This window comes from Myotis daubentonii, chromosome 3, assembly GCF_963259705.1.
Source record: "Myotis daubentonii chromosome 3, mMyoDau2.1, whole genome shotgun sequence".
NCBI lineage: Eukaryota > Metazoa > Chordata > Mammalia > Chiroptera > Vespertilionidae > Myotis > Myotis daubentonii.
Genome location: NC_081842.1, coordinates 41,455,433 through 41,481,773, shown reverse-complemented (window position 1 = coordinate 41,481,773; position 26,341 = coordinate 41,455,433).

Below are 26,341 nucleotides of genomic sequence, written 5' to 3'. Positions count from 1 at the left end.
CAGATGTTTGCTGCACTTTGGGAGATCTGGAAAAAACAGAGCAGTAAACTAGGCCAGCTTGCAGTGAGGCTGTTACCCACAATTCAAGATAAAATGCTGGATAGTTCCCACTAGGTTCTGGTCGGCTAGGAAACGGCAACTTATTAATCTTGTGTCAGAGAGCCAGCTGCAGCCGTGGCAGTTACCATATTTCACCACCAACTCCATGTCTGGACAGCCATTGTCTTTTTTTTTTTTTTTAATGAAAAAAACTCTACAAATCAGCTGCGTTCTCCCTCTCCCTCTCCGTTCCCCCCTTTAACTTAGCAAAACCCCCGCGTGTCCTCCCTGGAGAAGTGGCACTCCGGCACCGACAGAGTTCGGGTGCATGGGCGAGCCTGTAGTTGGTTTACTAATTCAGAGAGATTGCTTACTTTCCAACTTTAATGATATTCCCTCAGCATATCACTTTGGTTGCCTGGCGACAGGATTTGAGCTAGGCCTCTCATTTGATTCCCACACATCAGACCCTGAAAAGCACTTTTTTCCCCCGTCCCTCGGCTTTTGATTCTTTCTCCTCTGAAACCCTTCCCCCTGCGGTGTCGGTATGGGTGGGCAGAGCGGTGGTAGAAGGAGGGCAAGGGTGAAGGGCGGCCTGTAGCGTACTGGTCACACATCAAGGCCTCCAAACAAAACCTCCAGGAACCCTTCCTGACAAACACAAATTCCCCTCAGAAAAAGCAAATTTGGCTTTCCCTTCAGAGCGTGGGTGTCATTTTTAAGACTTTTCCGAGATACTTTATTAAATCTGATGCTTTGCATTGTTTTTCGTGCCGTTTCTCACAAAAGATGTTCCATCATCAACAAGTTGCTGTCGGAGAAAGCAGCTTGGGAAGAGCTGGAATAACCTAATACACATGCCAGCCTTTTGCCCGTGGCCATCATAATTTTATTACAGCGCACGGCTTTTCCCACAATGAAGAAATGTTTTATGCTTAAATCTACATGCTAAAACCCAAGGTGTCACTGCAAAAGAAAACGGAAAATTTGCATCTTTTTAAAGAAAAATAGAGATGCTTATATCTATTGTCTGGAAAGGCTCAACTGAAAAAAATTGCAGTGAGCACATATATGTGCATTTTATGGTTGAAGCGACTAAAAAAAAAAAGGGAAAAGAAGAAAGTAAAAGAAAAATGTATATGAAATGCATTTGAGTTTTCCCACAGTGGTATATCGGTTATTTAAACGAAATTTTATATGCTGTGCTCATGTCCTCCAAAGAGCATAATAGCATATAACAGTTGGAGCACTTAATGAGCTAGTTAGCTTTACTGACTAGAGTTAGTGCACAATCACACTGACATGGATTTCAAATACATACTAGTATGCATATGGTTTATATTCCTGAATGCATGTCTGTACCCTCAGACACGTATTTGTAGATTGCTCTCGAAACATTAAAGTTTCCATATGCATGTCTTTTTTGATGACCAGTCTATTGTAAAATGTAGTTCAACTATTCTCGTTAGAGTTTATTTTCTCACAGATCCCTGACGGATTTGCTCATGTAACTCCCATTCTCGTGTGCAAATCCCCTGTGTATTGGTGGGAGAATGGACTTCTAATTCCACACTGGGCTGGAAGTAGGATTCTTAACCTTTACTCTCCTGTTGTTGAACTTATATAAAGCTAACAAAAGTGCTTTACCCTTTCTACAGCAATGATTAAAAAAGTGTACAAAGTTAGTGTTTTTCCACTAACACGTTTTTAATTCCTCCCCATATGCTCACCCTCACACCTCCTTCCATTTTCTGTACTTACAAGATGTACTTCCTGCTCTTACTACTCACTTAGTTATTAGGTAGTTGAGGGAGCCAGTTTCATACTGTACATTTCTACATGTGAAAAAAGAATGGTTTCAGATCAGTGTTTAAGAGTCATTTTTATTCTGTTCAAAGTTGTAATTAATATGTTATTTGCATTTTAGCTGTCCAGATGGGCAAAGCAGATATCTATTTATAAATTCTATTGATTTTGTTATTCTAATATTTGGTAGTTTTGTATTTCATGTATGCCAAGAACATTCTGGTTTTTGAAAATTCCAAGTAGATATTGAATAAGTACAATATAAAATATTTCTATTGTCAGAGTATTAATAAAACTTGATAAGCATGATCCCTTCAATTTTATTTTTCCTTCTGAATTTAATGATTGATAGATCCAAGAACATAAAATTCAATATAAAATATATTCAATATGAAAATTCACTATAACCACACTAATGCCAGCTTCTCATATTTGTGCTGTGTTTAAGGAGGCAGAAGGTCAAGTGGAAAAAAAAATCTAATTGTTTTCAGGGAGCAAGAAGGGAGGTACTTGGATACTTAAGGCAGAGTAAATGGAATGACTTAAATAACTAGGAAGAATATCTCAAATGTCCTTATTTTAAAAGAGTTTGAAACCCCCAATAAAGAGTTGACCTGAGTTGCTGTGGCTTTTCATTAATAAAATATTAAAAATTAATACCAGAAAGTCAGTGTTGTGGTTCTCTTTAATACAAAGTACAATTGTTACTCTAATTGTTTTCCCCTCTACTTCCTCACTGTAATTGGATCTGAACTAGAAATTTAAAAAAATAAAATATTTTTTATCTTGCAAATATCAAGTTTCTAAAAACCCTGTGATAGAAACTTAATTATTTCTAGTTTCTTTTCAGAGTGTAGACCACTGGATAGGCATGTGCTTCTGGATGCATGCCTGCATTGTTTTACCTGCAATTTCTGTCACTCATAGCAACTCACCTGGGCTGTAGTACTGTCCTCCGAGTCTAGAGACCCATGTATGTACTAAAGGAACAGAGAACATGAGTAGGATGATGTTTCATTCTTTTTCTCTGTAGAAGACAAAAGAGAATCAAGTCTGAGTTTGGAAAAGTGAAGGCTTATTGATCTCATTAATAAATGGATGGCCATCAGAAACTTAGAATTAGTTTGCTGTTATTTTCATGGTGGTACGCATTTATGTCAGATAAAAGAACATGAAGAAATAAAATATCTTGAATTCATAATTGTTGACCCAAATGAGTGTTTCATTTGGTAAGAGCTAATCACGTTCTATATTATATGTTATCACCGATATGTATGCATAGCATAGTTGCATTAAACATAGTAAATATAACACGTGCAAGTGGCACCTAGGTCTTGTTTATACGCTACTCTTATAAACAATATCTATGAGGATGAGCTGTGTGATAAAGAAGGGAACAGGGAAATGAAGAAGTCTGGATATGTGCCCTTAATCTTGTCATGGATCCCTGAGCCTCAGTTTCCTTAGCTGTAAAGCCAGGGAACTGTGTTCCATAGAAAACTTCAATTAATCCTAACAATTTGGTTCTTACTGAATGGTTCTGTGGTCCCTATGAGGAATGGATTTAATAATTTCCTATTTATATGTCAAGAAGAGGAAAAGAAGGTTTGTGTGTGAGTGTGTTTAAGAACTACATGGCCATCCTGGGCTATCTAACATAATACCTCCCAGATGGGTCTACATGGTGTGTATCTGCACCATCACAGTTTTCAAAACAAAGGCTGATGAAGGAGGGAAGAGTAGTAGGAAAAAAAGAAACCACCAGTCAATGTAGACTCCATAAGAAATCGGAAACCCCTCAATTTACTTCTCTTTGTGAGTAAAAAGCTTTTAAAAACCAAAACAGACTTCTTTTTGAACATTTCTAGCAGATCTCACTGTTCCTGTTGTTGCATGCACTGAGTTTAAATTCTCAGCGCAGATGAACACAGCCCAGCGGAAGTTCTAATCCTCAAAAAGTAGACAAATAACAGGGAAACTCCAACGGCCCCTTAATACAGCTGAACTCTCAGGCCTCCCCGGGATGCAGGATTCTGAGTGGTGCTGGAGTTGGGGTTGCTATTTTGTTTGTCCCCATGAGCCCCACCTCGGCATGCCGATGCACTGATGTAAGAATTCCAAATGAGCTTGCTCAGAAGGGCCCAGATTAGCTGGGTTGCTAGGATCTCGCCATTCCAACCCCCTTTTCCACTTCAGTGGACTGAGCTTTTGACACTATGAAAAGCACCATTTAAAATTAATTAAAGCTTCTTATTTGGTACCAAATCTCATCACTGCTGACTACATTTAATATGTTTTATGTGTGGCTTTAAGTCCCTGTCCCATCATGTGTTGTATGATTCTGCAATGAAGCAGCTGCAAGTTAGAAAACACAGAAGCAACCTGAATTTAGCTCTTTGGTATTTTATCTGGTGTATTAAACTGCAAAGCTCATCTCCTAGTCTCCTGGGTCATGTAAATGTCTTTAAGTGATAGAATAGTGCACAATCTGGAATTGAAAACACGAGACCTGAGTTCTAGTCCTTCTTAGGCACTAAGGAGGGTCAGGGTTAAGATGATAGGCAAAACACAGTTACTTTTTAAAACTTCAGTTTCCTCATCTGTAAAAGAAAGAGGCTGATCACTGCATTCAGATAGAAAGTTTTAGGATGCTGAGTGTCAGAGGCAGGGTTGCATTTTAGGTTAGACCTACAAGTTTTGGGGTCAAACTGTTCTGGGTTTAATCTCAGTTTAACAACTCCCTGTGTAACACTTAGCAATTTGCATGACCTCCAGTACCCTCAGTTTCATCATCTGTTTAATGGGGTCAATAATCATATCTTCCTCAAAGGGATTATTGTGAAGATTAAATGAGGAAATGTGTGTAAGTGCTTAGAAGAGCACCTCCTGTATGACATATGTCTGATAAGCCCTAAATAAAAATGAACTGGTATCATAATCAGAATTGTGTCAGGAGTTATTTGTTGTCATTGCATTTGGATTCAATATCATTGGCAACCAAGCATGTGAGTTCTCAGTTCCCAAACATCCTATCTAATAAAAGAGAAACATGGTAATTGGCGTACAACCGCTACCCTTCCCATTGGCTAATCAATGAGATATGCAAATTAACTGCCAGCCAAGATGGCGGCCTGCAGTCAGGCAGCTTGAAACTAACATGAGGCTTGCTTGCTTCAGTGACGGAGGACTCCAACGTTCCCCGCCTGCCTTGCCGGCCTCTGAGCCTGCAGTTTAAGAAACATTGTAACGAATATAGAAGCTAAACAAAACTCCAGAAACCTGCTTTCAGCTAGCCGGGATCTCAGAGCTGGAGTTGATAAGAGTTTCGATTATAGAACACAAACAAACCAGATACCTGCTTTCAGGAGCGGAGGCCTAAGAGCTGGAGCCTCAGAGCTAAAGCTGGCCCAGAATTTAAAAAAGAAAAGAAAAAAGGAGCAGTTGGGAGCTTCAGTCCCAGCCTGAAAACAGCCCTCAGCCCCTCACCCAGACTGGCCAGGCACCCCAGTGGGGACCCCCACCCTGAAGGGTGTGTGACCAGCTGCAAACAGCCATCATCCCCTCATCCAGGCTGGCCAGGCACCCCAGTGGGGACCCCCACCCTGATCCAGGACACCCTTCAGGGCAAACCAGCCAGCCCCCACCCATGCACCAGGCCTCTATTCTATATAGTAAAAGGGTAATATGCCTCCCAGCACTGGGATCAGTGGAGCCGCGAGGCCTCCTGGCACTGGGATCAGCGTGACAGGGGGCAGCGCCCAAACCCCCTGATCGCCCTGTGGCTCTGTGTGTGACAGGGGGTGGGGCCACAACCTTTCTATCGGCCCTGCTCTGTTCCTGACAGGGGAAGGTGCCCCAACCCCCTGATGGGCCTGCTCTGTGCCTGATAGGGGGAGCTCCCCAACCCCCTGATCACCCTGTGGCTCTGTGTGTGACAGGGTGCGGCGCCCCAACCCCCTCCACCCCACGGGCCCTGCTCTGTGACGGGGTAGAGCCATAACCTCCCCATCAGCCCTGCCCTGGGTGTGACAGTGGCAGCGCCCCAACCCCCTGATCCTCCCTGCTCTGTGTGCGACAGGGGGAGGTGCCCAAACTCCCCTATTGGCCCTACTCTGTGAGTGACAGGGGGGAGCTCCTCAACCCCCTGATGGGCCCTGCTCTGTGCGTGACAGGGGGGAGCTCCCCAACCCCCTGATCCGCCTGCTCTGTGCGTGACAGGGTACGGAGCCCCAACCACCCTGATGAGCCCTTCTCTGTGCATGACAGGGGGCAGCGCCCCAATCCTCTGATTGACCCTGCTCTGTGTATGACAGGGGGTGGTGCCGCAACCTTCCTATCGACCCTGCCTTGAGTGTGACAGGAGGTGGTGCCCCAACCCCCCAATCGGCCCTACCCTGAGCGTAACTGAGGGTGGCATCGCAACCTCCCAATCTGCCCTGCTCTGTGCATGACAGGGGGCGGCGCCCCAACTCCCCAATCGGCCCTGCTCTGAGCCCGACCAGGGGCTGCACCTAGGGATTAGGCCTGCCCTCTGCCACTCAGGATCAGGCCTAAGCCAGCAGGTGGTTATCTCCCGAGGGGTCCCAGACTTCGAGAGGGCACAGGCCGGGCTGAGAGGCCCCCCCTCCCCCCCCCGAGTGCACAAATTTTTGTGCACCAGGCCTCTAGTCTACATATATAAAAGTCTAAGTGACCATCGCAACCGAACAGATGACCAAACAGGCTGCATGGGATGACTAGGCCGGCAGGGGCGTTAGTGAGGGGCAACCAAATGACTGAGCAACAGGCTGTGTGGGGTGACCAGGCCCACAGGGGGGACAGTTGGGGGTGACCAGGCTGGCGGGAGGGGGGGCAGTGAGGGATGACCAGGCCGGTGGGGTGGGGGGGCAGTTGGGGGTGACTAGGCCAGTGGGGAGGAGGGGGCAGTAAGGGGCAACCAGGTTGGCGGGGGTGGGAGCAGTTAGGGGCGATCAGGTCAGCAGGGTGGGCAATTAAGGGCAATCAGGCAGGCAGGCAGGTGAGCAGTTAGGAATTAGTAGTCCTGGATTGTGAGAGGGATGTCCGACTGCCCCAGGATTGGGCCTAAACCGGCAGTTCGACATCCCTTAAGGGGTCCCAGATTGGAGAGGGTGCAGGCTGGGCTGAGGGGAACCTCCCTCCCATGCACAAATTTCATGCACCAGGCCTCTAGCCCCATATAATAAAGAGGTAATATGCAAATTGAGCATCACAACCTCACGCAGATGGCCGCCTCCATGTGGCCCCACAAGATGGCCAGCAGGGGAGGGCAGTTGTGGGCGATTAGGCCAGCAGGGGAGGGCAGTTAGGGGCAACCTGGCTGGCAGGGGATGGCAGTTAGGGGTAACCAGGCCTGCAGGGGAGGGAGGGCAGTTGGGGGGGGACCAGGCCTGCAGGGGAGGGCAGTTGGGGGGGACTTGGCCAGCAGGAGAAGGCAATTGGGGACAATTGGGCTGGGAGGGGAGCAGTTATGCATCGATCAGGCTGGCAGGAAAGTGGTTAGGGGGTGATCAGGCTGGCAGGCAGAAGCCATTAGGGGCTATCAGGCAGGCAGGCAGGTGACCAGTTGGGAGCCAGCAGTCCCTGATTGTGAGAGGGATGTACGACAGCCGGTTTAGGCCCTATCCCAAGGGGTCCCAGATTGGAGAGGGTACAGGCTGGGCTGAGGGTCACCACCCCCCCCCACCACCAGTGCACAAATTTCATACACTAGGCCTCTAGTCTGCTATAAATAATGTCTTCAAATTGAGACAACATTTTGTCATTTATATGGGCTACAAATTATTTTCTAGTTTATTAGTTTCAGATGACTTACTAATAACTTTATCCAAAAGTCAGGGGTCAACTTATCCAACTCATCAATGTTTTTTCAAAAATCAACCAGTGTTGATTAGATCATGATGATGGCAATATAACAAAGACTCTTTAAAGTGCAGGAAAATCTTGCAAACTCAAAAAGGAAAAAAATACTTTTTTTAAAAAAAGCTGTGACAAAAATAACACAAATAATTTGCTTGACTAAACCTAGTCTGAGTTCTATATGCTTCCAGGAGTCTTGATTTTTGTGTGTGTGTGTGATTTTTAATACAGTTTGTTTGTATTGCTAAATTATATTCTGTATTTGGACTATGACAGTCCCTGTCAACATTTTGTCCACCTTGGTTGAACAGGAGGAAAAAAATAAAATGTGAGAATAGAATAATGATTATCCTGAATTGCATACCAGAAGACTTCTGTATGTGGGAGACAAAGGTTTTTCTTCATTGATGGGTCAATCAAATGAAAAATATATGCTTGCAGAGAACTGACCTCCCCTGCCTTCCCTCTGAGGTTTGATAGTTGGTCTAATGGTTCTCTGTTTCTGGATCTATTTTTGTTCATCAGCATCAGTTTATGTTGTTCATTGTATTCCACAAATGAGTGAGATCATGTAATATTTATCGTTCTCCCACTGGCTTATTTTGCTTAGCACAATGCTAAGCAAAATCCAGTTCCATCCATGCTTTGTGAGTGGTAAGAGTTCTTTCTTTTTAACAGCAGCATAGTATTCCATTGTGTAGATGTACCACAGTTTTTTAATCCACTCATCTGCTGAGGGGCACTTAGGCTGATGCTATGAACATAGGGGTGTATATATCCTATCTGATTGGTGTTTCTAGTTTCTTGGGCTATATTCCTAGAAGTGGGATCACTGAGTCAAATGGGAGTTCCATTTTTAGTTTTTTGAGGAAACTCCATACTGTCTTCCATAGTGGCTGCATCAGTCTGCATTTCCACCAGCAGTGTACGAGGGTTCCTTTTTCTCCACATCCTCACCAGCACTTGTCTTTTGTTGATTTGTTGAGGATAGCCATTCTGACAGGTGTGAGATGGTATCTCATTGTTGTTTTGATTTGCATCTCTCTGATGATTAATGTCTTTGAGCATGTTTTCATGTCTCTTGGGCTTCTGTATGTCCACTTTCAAAAAGTGTCTAAGTCCCTTGCCCACTTTTTTAATTGGATTATTTATCATCTTTTTGTTAAGATGTATGAGTTCCTTATAAATTTTGGAGATTAGGCCCTTATCAGATATAACATTGGCAAATATGTTCTCTTATGCAGTGGGCTTTCTTGTTGTTTTGTTGATGGTTTCTTTTGTTATGCAGAAGCTTTTATTTTGATGTAGTCCCAATTGTTTATTTTCTCCTTAGTTTCCATTGTCCTAGGAGCTGTATCAGTAAAGATATTGCTATGACATATGTCTGATATTTTGCTGTCTAGGGATTCTTCTAAGATTTTTATGGTTTCCCATATGTTTAAGTCCTTTATCCAATTTGGGTTTATTTTTGTGTATGGTGTAAGTTGATGGTTTATTTTCATTTTTTTTTTCATTTTTTTTACATGTATCTATCCAATTTTCCCAGCACCATTTATTGAAGAGACTGTCTTTATTCCATTGTGTGCTCTTTCCTCTTTTGTCAAATATTAATTGAGCATAATGGCTTGGGTCAATTTCTTGGTTTTCTGTTCTGTTCCATTGGTCTATATGTCTGTTCTTGTGCCAGTACCAGGCAGTTTTAAGAGCCATGGCTTTGTAATATGCTAGTAGCTTGATATCTGGTATTGTGATCCCTCCAACTTTGTTCTGCTTTTACAAGATTGCTGCGGCTATTCAGGGTCTTTTTTGATTCCATATACATTTTTGGAGAGTTTGTTCTAGGTCTGTGAAATATGCTGTTGGTATCTTAATGGGGATTGTATTGAATTTATAGATTGCCTTGGGTAGCATCGACATTTTAATAATGTTGATTCTACCAATCCATGAACACGGTATATTCTTCCATTTGTTTATGTCTTCCTCTATCTCTTTTTTCAATGTCCTGTAGTTTTCCAAGTACAGGTATTTTACCTCCTTAGTTAAGTTTATTCCTAGATATCTTAATATTTTGTTGCAATGGTAAATGTGATCTTTTTGTTTGTTTGTTTGTTTCTCTTTCTGTGAGTTCATTGTTGGTATGTAAAAAAGCCATAGATTTTTGGGTGTTAATTTTGTATCCTGCTACATTGCCAAATTCAGTTATTAAATCTAATAGTTTTTTATGGAGTCTTTAGGGTTTTCTATGTACAATAAGAAGTCATCTGCGAATAAATGACAGTTTTACTTCTTTTCCAATTTGGATGTCTTTTATTTCTTCTTCTTGTCTGATCACTGTGGCTAGCACTTACTATACTATGTTGAACAGGAGTGGTGAGAGTGGGCATCCCTGTGTTATTCCTGTTCTTGGGGAAAATGATTTTAGTTTTTGCCCATTGAGTATGATGTTGGCTGTAGGTTTGTCATATAAGGCTTTTATTACGTTGAGTTATGATCCCTCTATTCCCACTTTACTGAGAGTTTTTATCAAGAAAGGGTGTTCAATTTTGTCAAATGCTTTTTCTTCGTCAATTGGTATGATTGTGTGATTTTTATCTCTCACAATTTTTTATGTGATGCATCATGTTTATTGATTTGCACATATTGTACTGCTTCAATTTCCTCCATAGTTATCAGCCTATTCAGATTTTTTTATTCTTCCTGATTGAGTTCTAGTAATATGTCCATTTCCTCTAGGTTAACCAGTTTGTTGGAATAGAGTTGTTCATAGTATTTTTTTACAATCCTTTGTATTTCTGTGGGGTCTGTTGTTATTTCGCCTCTTTTATTTCTGATTGTGTTTACTTGGGTCCTCTCTTTTGCTTCTTGGTGAACCTGACTAGAAGTTCTTCAATCTTATTTATTCTTTCAAAGAACCAGCTCTTGGTTTCATTGATATTTTGTATTTTTTTTTGTCTCTATGTAATTTATGTCTGCTCTGATCTTTATTATTTCCTTCCTTCTGATCATTCTGGGCTTTTCTTGTTTCTCTCTTTCTAATTCTTTAGTTGTAGATTTAAACAATTTATTACTAGTTTTTCTTGTGTTTTTTTTGTTTGTTTGTTTGTTTTTTGAGGTAGGCCTGTAATGCTATGAACTTCCTTCTCAGGACTGTTTTCACTGTGTCCCATAGTTTTTAGATTGCTGTGTTTTCATTGTCATTTGTTTCCAGGATGTTTTTATTTCTTCTTTGATCTCTTTGGCAACCCAATCATCGTTTAATAACATGCTATTTAGCCGCCAAGTGTGTTTGAATTTTTTGGTTGTTTTTATTGCAGTTTTATTTCAGTCTACTGCTGAAACCTTCCATTGTGTTTTTTATTATAGCTATATCATTCTTGATTTCCTCTTGATTCTTTCATAAGTTGTTGATTTTTCTCAGCCATCCTGTTTATGAACTGTATGCCCATTGCTCTCAATTCTTTTTCTAACATATTGCATGCCTCTGTTCCTTTTCTGTTGATTCCTCCTTCTCTTGGGGTTTTTTTCTTTTTCTCTCCATTTTTGCTATCACTATAGGGTCCAGGTGTCAAGTTGCATGGGGCCTGTGGCTGAAACAGAGAGCTTGGCAGGAGGGTCACATACCCCAAGTCAAGGGAGAGCCCAGGGACTGGGACATGTGGGGCCCAGGTCCAAAGTGGCAGGTCAGTGAGGGAGGGGAGCATGCTCCAGAACTCACAGGAGCCTGCGGCTGGAGAGGCTGGAGTCCCAGTGTCTGTGGGTCTGCAGCTGCAGCTGCAGTGGCAGGTCTTTGGCTGGATTGGCTGTAGGGTCCTGCATGGTGTCTGAGGCCAATCTGGGTGGTGGTGAGGCTGGGCTGCTCCTAGTCAGAGCAGCTCTCCCCTTCAAAATGGCATAGTTTCTGTCCTGAATCTACTTTTGACCCAGCAGACCTCTGACTTCCACCCCCTTACATGCCCCCTCCCTTGCCTGCAGTAGATTCCAAAAACCCAGACCCTCCAAACGAGCAACCATCTTTTCTCCCAGCCCCTGAAAGCCCAAATCCTGAGAATGTGACCTTCAATACAGAGTTTTCCCACCTAACACTCACTGTCAGGCCACCCAAAGACCAACTTCCTCAACAGCCTCTCCAAGAAACTCTTGACATTTCAAAAAAACAGGGTGTTTCTTAAAACACCATTGTATCTTTATATTTATTTTTTGCTTACACTCTGGGATATGATTTTAATGAAGCATCAAAATAAAAACTCCACAGTGGGAGAAAAGTAGACTGATGTACAGGGCAAGTGGCGAATAGCCTTCCGTTTGCCTAATGTAGCAACTGGCACTCTACTAATGCTTTAAGTGAGGTCATGAAACATCCCATTTTTAAACAAGTGACTAAGTCAAACTGGGTGATTCTCCAGTTACAGTAGCTTGTTGAACTGTCCTGAATGAAAATGCTCTGTCAAGCTTTTCTACCCAGCTGGAGCTTTCACTCTGAGGTCTCCACTGGAAAGTTTACCAGATGTATGTAATGTCTTAATTCTAAAAGTTTTGGCAAGTTATTACTTCTTAGTCTCAGTTTCCTCATTTATAAAATGGGAATAATAATCTGTACCTCATGAGGTTGTTGTGGTGGGATAATTCATGTAATGTATTTGCAGTTTCTGCTGTACTTACAGTGCCTACCATATGCAGGCCTTCAGTATATGGTATTTATATCCTTGCTCTTGTAGCGGGGCATTAAAATGGGCTCTGATGTTATTGTGCATTACCACAAGGTTGATTCCTTCGGGGCCATTCCCACCAACATTATGTGTAGTTTGGCTTAATAGAAAATCATAACAAAACCCTGAGAAGCATGTGATTATCGTAAAAAGCACCAGAATGCTTTTCTCGGTGTAAGAGTGCTACAAATACAAGGGGTTTTCTCGGAGGAGCAAATAAAACTATCTCCTTGCATAGAACCAGCCTTAACATTTAATAGCCAGCATACAGCTACTTTCAAAAGAAAGCCCTACTGTTCTGGACCTTTTGTCTCCTGGGCATGACTGAGAATCTCTGTGTATGACTGAGATCAACAGCTAGATATCCAGGAACCGGCAGATCAATTACTGTTTCTCTCTAATGTTGCTGTTTGCAACTTAGTAAAATATTAGTATATTTGTGTGGTCCTCTACCTGGGTAAGACTGTTAATTAATTAATTGGTAAAAAATAACTGAATAGAAGAGAGGAGAGGAAAGTTATTCAGTTACTATGTATACTTAAAAAGAGGAAAGAGTATGAAAATGTTTTTATCCTCTGGCAGGCAAGAACAGAATATTTATTCAATTTAAATTTTATTTGTGTATTTCTGTGAGCTCTCCCCCCTGCAACTTTTATTATAAAAACATCTTACAAGGTTCAACTTGACTGTTAAATATTTTCAGTAGCAAAAATATATCTTGTGTTTCTTATTACTCTAATAATACCATTTACTTGGTAGCAGTGGGGGACAACTGTAGACATAAGGTTCAGGAAAAAATTGTCTCCAAACAGAACATTTTGATGTAAAATATTCTTTGAACCAAAAGTACTACAAAATGAGTGTTTCTAAATGCATGTATGCATGTACATATATATATATATATATATATATATATATATATATATATATGCATGTATACACACACATATGTGTATATGTCTTCACATATCACTCATCTAGTATTGCATAATGCAAAAAATAATGTAAATATTAATTGCCTTATTCTCCTATTTGGTGGTTAAAAATTTGTTTGAAGTCAGAAAGACATAATTAAATTACTTAAGCTCTGATATCAAGCAAATTGTGAATAAAATTTTTCACCTTGAGAATTTGTAATATCATAAAAAAGATAATTAACAACTATAGACCAATCTTTTTGACCTGTCTACTAGTTAATTAGGCAATTAGTATAAATAGCTGGTATGTTTAGCAGGAAACTGGTTTTATTTCTCTTAAGTGTGATAATAACAATGTAAACTCAACCATACCTGCTCAGGTTGTAAAAAGTGATCTTTCAAATAATCTGAATGTAGAGTCAAGATGTCATCAACAAGGGATACACACCATAAAATCTACATTGAATAAAATACAAATAAATAGAGATTTTATTTGTCAAAATACAATAAAGTAGTCCATTTGCCCATCACTTTCCAAATTAATGTTGCTACTAAAGTCTACATTAATAGTAATAATTCTATTACTATTATATATAGTCAATCACTGATACTAAGATTAAGAATTATGTGCTATAATTATAGCCAAGTAATTATCCACAGAGAGTTCAAAATTAAGTGCTAAGTTAGTTTGATATAAAATTGATCAATTTAATATTCCTCAGGTAATGTTTCTGTGTTTGCCACTTGCATGACCAATATGTTCCCCTTTTGTTAAGCTCCATTTTGAATGAAGATTTACCTCAAATCTTTAAAGAGAAAAACAAATAAGAACACATTCTCTTTTCCTGTTAGAATAGAATCAACAAGAGAATAATCCCTTGATGCAGGTTTTGGTGTGTGTGTGTGTGTGTGTGTGTGTGTGTGTGTGTGTGTGTGTTTTAATTCTCCCTACTCTTTCCTTCTACCCCAAAGAGTAGGAATTTCTGCTTCTCTTGTTTTCCTAAACACTTCTTTGAGAAACATCAATCCCTCCATAGGTTTTGAGACATTTACTGATCTTATCAGTTTAGAAGCTGCTACATCCCCAGGAAGGCCTGGAACCCAGGATCATTGTCCGCTTTCTGAAAGCCAAGTGTAGACCTCAGACATTCTGCTTGTCATTGTTCTATCACTGAGATTAAATAACTGGATATTGGGAGCTGCCAGGTCCATTAGTATTTCAACCTCAAGTGGCTAAAAAACAATTTCTATCTTGTGCCAAGTGCCTCTCTTTCTTTTTTAAAAATATATTTTTATTGATTTCAGAGAGGAAGAGAGAGGGAGAGAGAGATAGAAACATCAACAATGAGAGAAGATCATTGATTGGCTGCCTCCTGCATATCCCCTCCCAGGGATCAAACCTGAAACCTGGGCATGTGCCCTTGACCAGAATTGAAACCAGGACCCTTCAGTCCATAGGACGACGATGTTCTATCCACTGAGCAAAACCAGCTGGGGCCAATTGCCTCTCTTTCAATGGCTAAAATTGACATGAAGAATATCAGTGATTTCACATTTAGAAATTGCTGGAATACTTCAGATTTGAAAAGAGACTGGTTTCCTGTGATATTGGGTGAAATCTTCATCAGCCATCAAGAAAAAGATGATCCCAGGCTTCATCACTTGGCAAGAGAGGAAGGAGAGGAATACCATTGCAATGACAATATCAGATTTAAAGCTATGGGAGCTTTCCACCTGCACCAGGTGAGGATGAGAGAAGGAAATTTGGCTGGGGGGACCCTTAAAGCCAGAATAAGCAGAGTGGCTTTCCTCGACTTCATGAAGTTTCTAGAGGAGGACTGAAAAAGAAAAATTGAGTCTTCATAATGTTGCATACTTAGTCTCAAGCAGTATGAACAATAACTTTGTTTTCTGATAAATAAACAAGCTAGCATCTTTTAATCCATTAAGATAATGTAAGAAAGGACAAAGAGGAGCACATCTGTAAAGAAAAGCAGACAAGCTTTCTTCTGAAGTGATCCATGCACTACTGAGCTTTAAGCTCCCTGTGCCCATTCATCCTCTTAACCTAACCTCTCTGACCTCTTAGAAACCTAATACATTTCCTATTTCACTCATGCTCATACCCCGGCAGGCTCTTTTTATATATGGTACATAGCATTTCCTTATTTTACCACCAATCAGAAAGTCACTATATTAAAATACACACAGGATGAGTTGTTTCTCTTGTTTCGGTATGGATGGAACTTGATATCAAAATCAAAACACAAAAGAGAGATGAATTTTCATAAGCCAGGTAAATGTCAAGTGAATGTAGGGAAAAAACAGTTTGCAAAATGTAAAGTGTGATGCCAATTAAGGGATTATTGCAAGTGTTTATTTTCATTAAAAAATAAAATAGGACCTTCAAGAAGAAATTCTTATGCTATGCTCATTCATAAATAATGTTTTACTTTAGAAGTGGAACACTGTAAGAACTAAATACTTAAATAAAAATGATAAACCCCTATTTTTTTATCCATGTCATTTGGATTCTAAATTTTTTTGCAGGAATCCTAAATTGCATGACAGACACTTTTCTTTTTGTGACCTCTGCTTGACATCTAAGTCACAATAAATGGTTTGAAGTATCAATTGCCTAAATAAACTTGATTTGCTAAGAAATAAATCATTAAACCAAACATTAGCCAACTTATGTAATGTTACATTTTTTTCAGAGTTATAATTTCAGTTCCCTTCCTTTCCCCCTCAGTAAAGGGAAGAAAAAAAAGAGGGTCTACTTAGCTCAAGTTAATTCTGTTTAATTCCACATATTTTATCAAAATGTTTAAGTTAGAGGTAATCATTTAGTTTAAAGATAGCTGTTGAGATGAACTAGATATGTTAAAAAAAAAAAGTTGATACCAAAAATGTTGAGTGTCAGTGAAACTTAGATGAAATCCAGTAGAATTGGCCATCTAATGGCGATTAAATATGCTATAAATTTAAATCTTTGAAATACTTGTTGAGATTTATTCAAGCAGACAAACAAAGATAACAAAAGTCTTTTGTGTGTTTGTCAGTCATTTCCACTTCTCTGTTGTTGTAGTGTCAAATAATGTCAGTTATTTAAGGGCAATTACTATAATTTTAAATTCTCAACAAATTAAACTATAAAGACTAGAAGTCCAAGAAGGACCATACTCATTTTTTTCCATTACATTTTCCATGTTCCATTTTTAAAGGTAAGTTTTAATTGCTTGAATATTTAGAGGGGGGGGGGGAAATACTTTTGTCTGTTGGTGCTTTTTAAAAAAAAACTACCCATGTTTGGCCTTTTTTTTTTTTTTAATTGAGCTGTGTTTTATAAAAATTTCCCCATGACACTATGCTTTCTTAGATGCATAAATGAAATAATTTTCAATTAGACTTCATTCATTTTTTTAGAAATTGGAATGCCTATATTTTTAGTTCTCTCTTATATTCTGTATATACAATTTAATGAACTTAGGTTAGGGTCTAGAAAGAAAATGTCCAGGGAAACAAAATAGATATTGAGATGAGTGAGAAAAATGTGCATTTTAATTGTGTTTGATAATAGAATGCTCTACCGATAAAAATCTTGAAAATGAAATGTTAAGCATAATTAATTTGAGTGGGATCATTAAGGTAGTTTCATAAAATAATTTAAGGTGAAGCAGGAAAATAATTATCTCCCATCATCCTTAAGCTATGTTGACAAAGTTTAAATGTTACATAATTTAAGAGGAAGGATTCAATACATTTTATATTTCATGATATCTTTTTTTAAGATTTAGAGCAGCATCTAGGATTTCTTTGCAGTAATAAAGACAATGATCCATTATGTTCTTCTATTACTAATTATTCTGTAAAGATTGTCTGTTCCAGAAGATAATTAGAAAGGGTGAAATTTAATTCCATTAAACAGAACTCAGCTGGGACATAATGAAATTTTACTGTGAAGTTGAAGACTTTGAAGCCAAATAAAAAGCTTTTACTTAGATAGAGCAAATGAGATTATAAAACTCACACCTTATTCATTCAGGGCATATTTAAGACATACTAGGATAGGATTATGTTTACTCCTGATGGGTTTTAAGTGTTTAGTTAGCACAAACATTCATAAAGTATGTTTCTTCTCTTTGCTTTAAAGGAGAATTTTAGTGGTGGACTTTTAGAGTCTAAGTTTGTTCATTCATTTATTTAACAATAATGTTTTGCATAAGTACACTGCACCAGATACTAAGATGCTAAGGTTACCAAGATTAACAGGGAGGCAATGCTGCTCTGAGGACCCCATGATCTAGTCCTGCGATGACCAACTGAGTCTATTTCATGTTCACCATGAAGACTTGAGCTTAACAGAATTTTAAGCTCTAGCCGAAACCGGTTTGGCTCAGTGGATAGAGCGTCGGCCTGCGGACTGGAAGGTCCCAGGTTCAATTCCGGTCAAGGGCATGTACCTGGGTTGCGGGCACATCCCCAGTGGGGGGTGTGCAGGAGGCAGCTGATCGATGTTTCTCTCTCATCGATGTTTCTAACTCTCTATCCCTCTCCCTTCCTCTCTGTAAAAAATCAATAAAATATATTAAAAAAAAAAAGAATTTTAAGCTCTTGCTTTGAATGGCTGAGAAGTTTGTACAGCTGGAAAAGACTCGGTCCTTGCTCTCACAGAGCTTATATCATCCAGCAGAGCAGACATTTGCACTTATAATGCAACAAAATTCTAACCTATATATATAAAAGCCTAAGCAACCATCCTACTGTTCGACCGTTCAACTGGTAGCTATGATGCATAATGACCACCATGGGGCAGACACTCTGACCAGTAGAGGAGGGAGACTGATTCCCCGTGGAATTGACTGTGGGTTAGGTTGCTGCTGGGGCACTATCGGCCCTGAATCTGCTTTACCCGCACCCTGGACCCATTAGGGGATGTTAGAGGCCAGGTGTAGGGATTCATGCACTGGTTGGGTCCCTCGGCCTGGCCTACACCTTCTCACAATCCAGGACCCCTCAGCAAATAAAGGAGAGCTGGTTTTGGCCTGATCCCCACAGGCCAGGCTGAGGGACTCACCAGTGCATGAATCTGTGCACGGGGCCTCTAGTACAGTTATAAAGATCTCTGATTTCCAAACTCTAAAAGGGTTGTGCCACAGAAGGTGGCTCCAGGCAATAGAGAAGGTAAAGCCAGTTTTTGTTTTGTTTTGTTTTGTGTGTATGTTTAATAATAGAACATTTCCTTTAGTTCTGCATGGAGCAGAGTGGAGAAAAAACCCCTAATAAGATGGTATTTACAGAAAAAGATGGACCTAAGAGAATATAAACTCACAATTAAAAACAAACAGATTAACATATCCATTGTTACTTCATTGCTCACTAAACCTAGCAGTGAGGGAGGAATCCCTAGTCCAAAGAGAGTAAGCATTTATACATCCTAATAAGGTCAAAACAACTAATATGAGAGGAAACCAGTATCTGAAGCCTTGCCTTTAGGTTCAAGAGATGTTTGGAATGGCTTATAGTCAATCCAGAGTGGGTGTGTGAATTGGTAAAGTCTCCTCTCAAAATTTGGAATGTCACTTTATTTTTTTGTTTCCTAAATTAATTAAAGTTTGTGGGCCTTACATATAAGGACAGATGATATTGTAGCAACTTAAATTTTGGCTCAGGGTTACTTGTACCTGAAGAGTTATTGAGGATGCCTGATCATTCATTTTCAATAATGTTTCATTAGCCATTTGAAGACCATACTTACTTAGTCCCCCAAATAAAGAGGGCCCAATGCTATATATCTAGGACCCATGTAAAAGTCAATTCTGTTGTGTTGCACCTGTTGAAGCTGGTAGAATGGCTCTCTCTCTTTTTTTCTCTCTCCCCTTGTAGATGACTAAACCTATGGGCCTGTGTAGTAGACAGATAATGGCCCTCAAAGATGTCTACATCTCACTCCCTGAAACTGTATATACGTTACATTACATCGCAAAGGTGATTTAAGGTTGCAGATGTCATTAGGGTTGCTATTCAGCTGATCTTGAGATAGAGAGATTATCCTAGATTATTCACATGGACCCCTTATAAGTGAAAGAGGAATATAGAAGAGAGAGAACCAGATAGATTGCAGGATGGGAAGGTCTTGGCCTAATATTGCTGACTTTAAAGATGAAGAAGGAGGCAATGAGCTAAGGGATGTGGGTGGTCTCTAGAAGCTAGAAAAAGCAAGTAGACAGATTAAAAAAAAACAGCCTTGTTAACAACTTGCTTTTAGTTCAACATAACCTAGTTCAAACTTCTGCCCTTCAAAAAGATAAATTTATATTTTTTAAGCCATCGGGTTTGTAGTAATTTGTTATAGCAGCAAGAGGAAACTAAAACACCCTGAGAGCAATGGACAATCTTCTTGTCATTGCAGTAAAACCAACAGCACAGAAAGCAGAGCAGAGATAAAGAAATTAGGCCCTCGGTGACATTGTTTAACCATGGAAGCCTATTATCTCTGGGGAAGAAGGAACAAATGTTCCTTACAGAAGGATTCCAAATAATAAATGTAGAAACGATGAGAAAAATAGAAAATCACTTTCAGAACATCATAGTAATAATTGTTCCAAACAAGATCTGGTGAGCTAAACTTAGTGGATGAAACTTTAATGAGAAATAAGTATTTGCATAGCTTTAAAGTATCTCTACCTCAAAATATTTATTAATTTGATAGTTTTAGCATATGTCCCAAATTCTCTGATATTCCTCCCTCTAGGAAGTTGGAATTAGCCCAGCTTCCCTGAAACTGTGGGATGGGCTTAGTGATTCCTGTTTAAAAATTGAATATGGAAGGGGAAAATGGCAACTTTAGAGTAGGGAGACCCAAACTTAGCAATGTTCTACAAAACACCTGACCAATACTCTTCAAAAATGTCGAAGTCATGAAAATCATGGAAAGACTGAGATTGTCACAGATAGGAGGAGACTAAGGAGACATGACAACTAAATGCGATTCGGGATTATAGATTAGATCATGGAACAGGAAAACAATAGTGGAAAAACAAAGAAAATCTGAATAGTCTTTAGATTAGTTAATAGTATTATACCAATGTCAATTTTGTCACTTTCTCAATTGTAGTGTGTTTATGCAAGTTAATAAGAGAAGCTGAATGAAGGGTATATAGGAATTCTCTGTACTATTATAACTCTTCTATTATAATTCTAGTTATTTAAAAAATAAAAAGTTGCCTGGTTGGCATGGCTCACTGGTTGAGCATCCACCTATGAACCAGGAGGCCATGGTTTGATTCCTGGTCAGGGCATATGCCCAGGGTGTGGGCTCAATCCCCAGCATGGGGCATGCAGGAGACAGCCGATCAATGATGCTCTCTCATCACTGATGTTTCTATCTCTCTCCCCCTTCTCTTAATCGATAAAAATATATTTTAAAAAAAGAACTTCCTCTTTAAAAGAAAAGTTAAAAACAAATAACTATTCAAAAGCATAGAACAAACTGAGGAAAATATTTAATATAGTTGGCAAAAAAATGATTGGCAGCCTTACTATGAAGGGGATTTTATGAGCCCATTGAAGAGCAGGCAAAAATGATAAACTATTTATATGAAAAATGCTTATTATATAAAAACTAGAGGCCTGATGCATAAATATTAATGCAAGAATGGGCCTTCCTTCCCCTGGCTGCCAGCACCTCCTTTGCTCCAGCCTGGAGCCACCTTTCTGCATTCCCATGCTGCCCTTAGACCCAGAGCGGCTGGAGGGGGGGGGGGGTGCGGAATGCCTGCGTTGTCGCCATGGCGACAATGCAAGCGTCCTGCCCCGCCCCCGTCCGCTTGGAGCCTGCATATGCAAATTAACACGCCAGCTTTGTTGGATTGATTTGCATACTCATTCCTGATTGGCTGGTGGGTGTCACGAAGGTATGGTCAATTTGCATCTTTCTCTTTTATTGGTGTAGATAATCAACCTTACTGAGAACCAAAGATGTAAAAAATAAAATCATGACCCTCTTTTTTCTGCCTACTCTTTATAATAAAGAGCCAGAGTCATAACGACAGAAGGCTCAACCAGACCGGAAGTCAGTGCTGGGTTGCCTTGGTGACCCGGTACTGACTGCAGCCACTTCGAGAGCCCCGACCCAGCACTGACTGCTTCGGGGTCTGCGGATCAGGCCCAGAAAGAGGCCTCCAGAGAGAGGCAGAGTCTGATCTGTAGCCTCTGTGGCAGCCGTTGATCAGAACTTGCCTCTCTTTCTTTCCTGGGTTGGCCAACAGCCCTGCCTGCATTTCTCTCCAGGCTCCATAAGGGCTGCGGACCAGCTCCGCCTCTCTGATCAGCTCCCCTTGATAGGCCCAGAGATGCTGACTGGCATAGAAAATGACCAATCAGAACCAAATCTGGGTCAACTGAGAGGAGCCAATGGCTGCCTAGGAGGCAGAGCTTTTGGTACTGACTGGCATAGAAACTGACCAATCAGAACCAAATTGGCCAGCAGAAGAGGGCAGTTGGGGGCAAGATCAGGCCAGAAGGGGAGGGCAGTTAGGGGCAATCAGGCAGGCAGAGGCAGTTAGGGGCAATCAGGCCAGAGGGGAGAGCAGTTAGGGGCAAGATCAGACTGGCAGGGGAGGGCAGTTGGGGGCAACCAGGCTGGCAGGGGAGGGCAGTTGGGGGCAAGATCAGGACTACAGGTGAGGGCAATTGGGGGTGAGATCAGGCCAGCAAGGGAGGGCAGTTAGGGGTGATTAGGCAGGCAGAAGCAATTAGGGGTGTCAGGCAGGCAGGCAGAGAGGTTAGGGGCAATCAGGCAGGCAGGAGAGTAGTTAGGGACAACCAGGCAGGCAGGCAGGTGAGTGGTTAGGAGCCAGTGGTCCAAGATTGTGAGAGGAGTGTCTGACTGCCAGTTTAGGCCTGATCCCTGCCAGTGGTTGAACATCCCCGGAGGGGTCCCTGATTGGAGTGGGTGCAGGCTGGGCTGAGGGAACTGCCCCCCTCCATGCATGAATTTCATGCACTGGGCCTCTAGTTAATTAATAAAGATTAAAAAATATAATAGTCAAAGATACCTCTTTGAGGTTATAAAAAGAGTAAATACGCTCATATTCTTATTAGTGTGTAAGTTGATATAACCTTTTGTGCATAATTTATCAACACAAAATGAAACTTTAAAAGTACATAAATCTCTGAGGCAGAAATTCCACCTTGTATTATCAGATTGACTACAGATTTTAAAAATTTCTTCTTCATGTGTGTCTGATTTATTTGTTACACAGTGAGCATGGTACTTTAATGTTAGGTTTTTAAAAGCTATTTAGTTGAAAATAGGTAATTATACTCAATGGAATATTATAAAGACAGAAAAATGATGTTGGAATAAAAGGTTTAATGGTATAGAAAGATCCGCATATTTTTCTAAATAATAAAAAACAAACTAGATTTAAAATATCACCTATAATATAACATGATCTGTTTTTATATAAAACATATACTGTACATTTTTTTAAAAAGACTGGAAGTTTATATAGCAAAATTTTAACTGTGGTTATTTTTGGTATACAAGGATAATATGTGATTTTCATGTTTTTCTTCATCCGTATTTTCTAAATTTTCTATAGGACACGTACATTGCATTTTGTATTAAGATTCTTCCACAAATAAATGGAAAGTGGTCTAAGAAAATTGCAGTCAATATATCTCAATCAGTCTTAGTTCTTCCTCATCAAACCTGTTTATACTGCCCTGCTTATCTCCAAGTTTATGGCACTGTCAACCTATATGCATCATATGCTTCTGTGATCTGTTTTTGAAAAGAGCACTTTTGATCCAGCCCCACAGCCATAGGCAGTAGACTTTGAGTTGATGTCGGTTATGGTTAGGAACAAAAATAAATCTTTTGTTGGAAACACCACTATTTTTATTGACATAAAGAGGACTTTAAGCAGATAATGTGCAAAAGATTCATATCAGGCTTCATGGGGGAGGGGAACCCCTCTTTCATTTATTAGAAACAGTTTGAGAGTCAATGCTCCGTCACTGACTTATAAAAACTCAGACCTGGGCTGATGAAATTCAAGGCCAGATCAATTCATTTGGACACAGGGAAACATTCCCCACAAAAAGCTCACTTGCTAATGCAGGTGTGAGTACCTGTCTCAGAATCATGGTGGCATCTATGACTTGTACCCTGTCCTCAGAATCTCTCTAAACACAATTCAGAGAAGCAGGGATAGGCAGAGGGATATTTTAAGACTGTCTGGCACATATTTACCTAATTAATTCCTGATTGGATCTTATTAAATCCCCATTTCCTTCTGAATTACATTCAGCCTTTTCCTCTACCCCCTAATATTTTAAATTACTGTATAAAACACAAAAATTGTAGCCGAGTGTCTTAATTACACCTTATGTCTGCAGTGGTGTTTGAAAACAGTGTGTTTATGTTTTCTCTTACACGGTCACTTAAGTTGCTCTTGCAATGATCACCCGGGCAAGTCATGTTCAAATCTAGGCCCAAACCCACAGCGTCAAACAACAAAAAGATTTCCATGGGGAAAGATTATGTTTACATTACATAAGTGATACTAAAGCAAACACCGCTCATTTAGGTGGAAACCATGAATCAAATCCTGAGAACAGATGAATGGCAAAGGTGTGCTTCAGAAGTGAGGACAAATACTGTGTGCCAAGAAGCCATGTCTGACTTAGGGCCACTGGTCCTGAGTTTTCTCCCGCAGATGGCTGAGTGACCTCCAGGGTTTCGCCCCTTTTCCCACTTCCTCCCCACTTCAGGAAGGTGGGTCAGGCCAAAGGAAAACAAGAGGGCTTTGACATCAGTCACAAGCGTGTTTGAAACCTATCACCATTAGCCATGTGACCTCAGACAAGTTAGCAAATCCCTTTTGGTCCTCAGTTTCTTCACCTGTAGCATGAGGAATAGTAATGAATTCCTTCAAGGTATTGGCAGGATTCAATGTGGTTATATGTAAAATGCCAGGCACCTTTGAAACGGTAGTGATTAACATCATGACCTTTACACCCATGAACTGACTCTCCATCTCGAAATATGGTTCCTGACACCCTGTCCTGAAATATTTAAAAGGAACACGTACACAGCGGAGGGCAAGAGATCTTTTTCTTTATTACATAAGCAGAACACAACGCCAGAATACACACAGTGTCAGCAGCACTAGCATAACATCCTCATGATCAAGTATTGTCTGGCTAAAGATATGGAAAATTCTTACAGTGATGAATTTTTAACATTGAAATTTGACTTACCTCTTGTGTTCCATTACCTTAAATCCATTTTGGAAAGAGGCAGAGCATCAATAAATAAATAGTCAAATCTTCCCTGGATGTTTGCGTGAAAGCAGGTGGTGACAGAAGATATGGATCAATGTGTGCGTGAGAGTTAAAAACAAATGTCTTATGAGGCCAATACCTTGAGTAATAGGTATGGAGATATTTCTCGATCAGAAACCCAGGTCATCTGGGTATCTGCTCTGGGAGTCTCTTTGTTCTGTTACCAACATTAGGGTAAGTTGTACAGCACAGTCCTCCTGGCTTGACTTCTTTCTCTGTCTTTCCCTTACCCATTTCCCTTTCCGTTCCTTTATTGTACATGAGGAGTTTCTCTCACTTGATTAGTCTTCCTGCCACAGCTTTGGCTCTCCCCTTCCTCTGCTTGCCCTCAGCCTCATATTGGCTCTCACATGACCTTGCCCCTAATCCTCACCCTTAGGAGCTGTTCAATGGCATCTTCTGTTGGAAAATGTCAGAGCATCCAATGCTACCTCAGTGCCTTCCCCTTCTGCTCTCCACACCAGCCTTCCTATGTCCTTCCTAATGGGTTAGTTGGAGGGATGGTGGAAAGCACTCTAGAGGACTCTGACTTTGAAATGAGACACTCCTCTCCTTAGCATCACCACCGGAACATTCTAGTTGAGCTCAAAACATATGTTTGGTTGACTGTGTTGGGACAAAACTTTCTTCGCATTGCAGTCTGCTCTGTACTCCCACATCACTGCAGAGCTCAGGGCATCCTGTATTGTAATACAGTTTGGGGAGCTGTGCCTTACTCCAAAGTAACGCTGGAGTACCCACAGTCAAATTAAGTAGACACTTAGAGCTCTGGCAAAGCAGGGGCGTTAAACAAAACAAACTACTGAAAATACTAATGCCAAAAACAAACAACTACAAAACAGAAACAGCAACTAGAAGTTCTGGAACGAAGCGATTTTAATTTAGAACACTTTCCTGTCTTTAGAACAACTTAAACTGTAGTTTGAATTACATGTGCGAAGGGAACACCACAACCAACCAGGATTTAGAACCTGCTCAAGTCCTACTCTGTGTCTACACTTGAACACGGTTTCTTAAGTGAGGTCGCACCAGTCCCGGAAGCCTTACTCAAAATCACGTGTTTGTGCATAGGCGCATTTTCAGGGGTTAACGCCAAAGGGCTCTGAGAGTCTGCACCAGTGAGCAGGAGGGCAGGACTGTGTTTGCCTCCTCTTTGTACATCCGGGGCTTGGGCAGGGGCCTGCAGAGTTGGTACACGCTTCTGGTTGACCTGTGATGGGTCTTTCTCAGTACTGACCATTATTAATTTTTGACACTTTTTATGAATAAAAGAGAGGTCATTGGTAATTCTGTAACCCTACTCTGTCCTGGTTATTTAATATTTGATTTCGAATACACACACACACACTTGCTTCTTTTTAAGTTATTAAGCGCTTCCTAATACTTGGCAAAAGCCCTAGCACTGAACTTGGTAAAAAGGTCATTTGCTGTGTTTCAATATCAGGGTTTGCTACTCCTCAGGTTAGAAATGTTTTTAGGTGCTCCATTTTCTCATTTGGCAATCTAAAATCAGCCTGTTACTCTTTTGTATATTTTTAAACGTGGCAGGTGTTGCCTGAAGGCAAAATAAACCCAGAGAATTTTATTCCCATTTATCACTTATACTCCAATATCCATGTTTGTTAGATTCCTCTGGGCAGC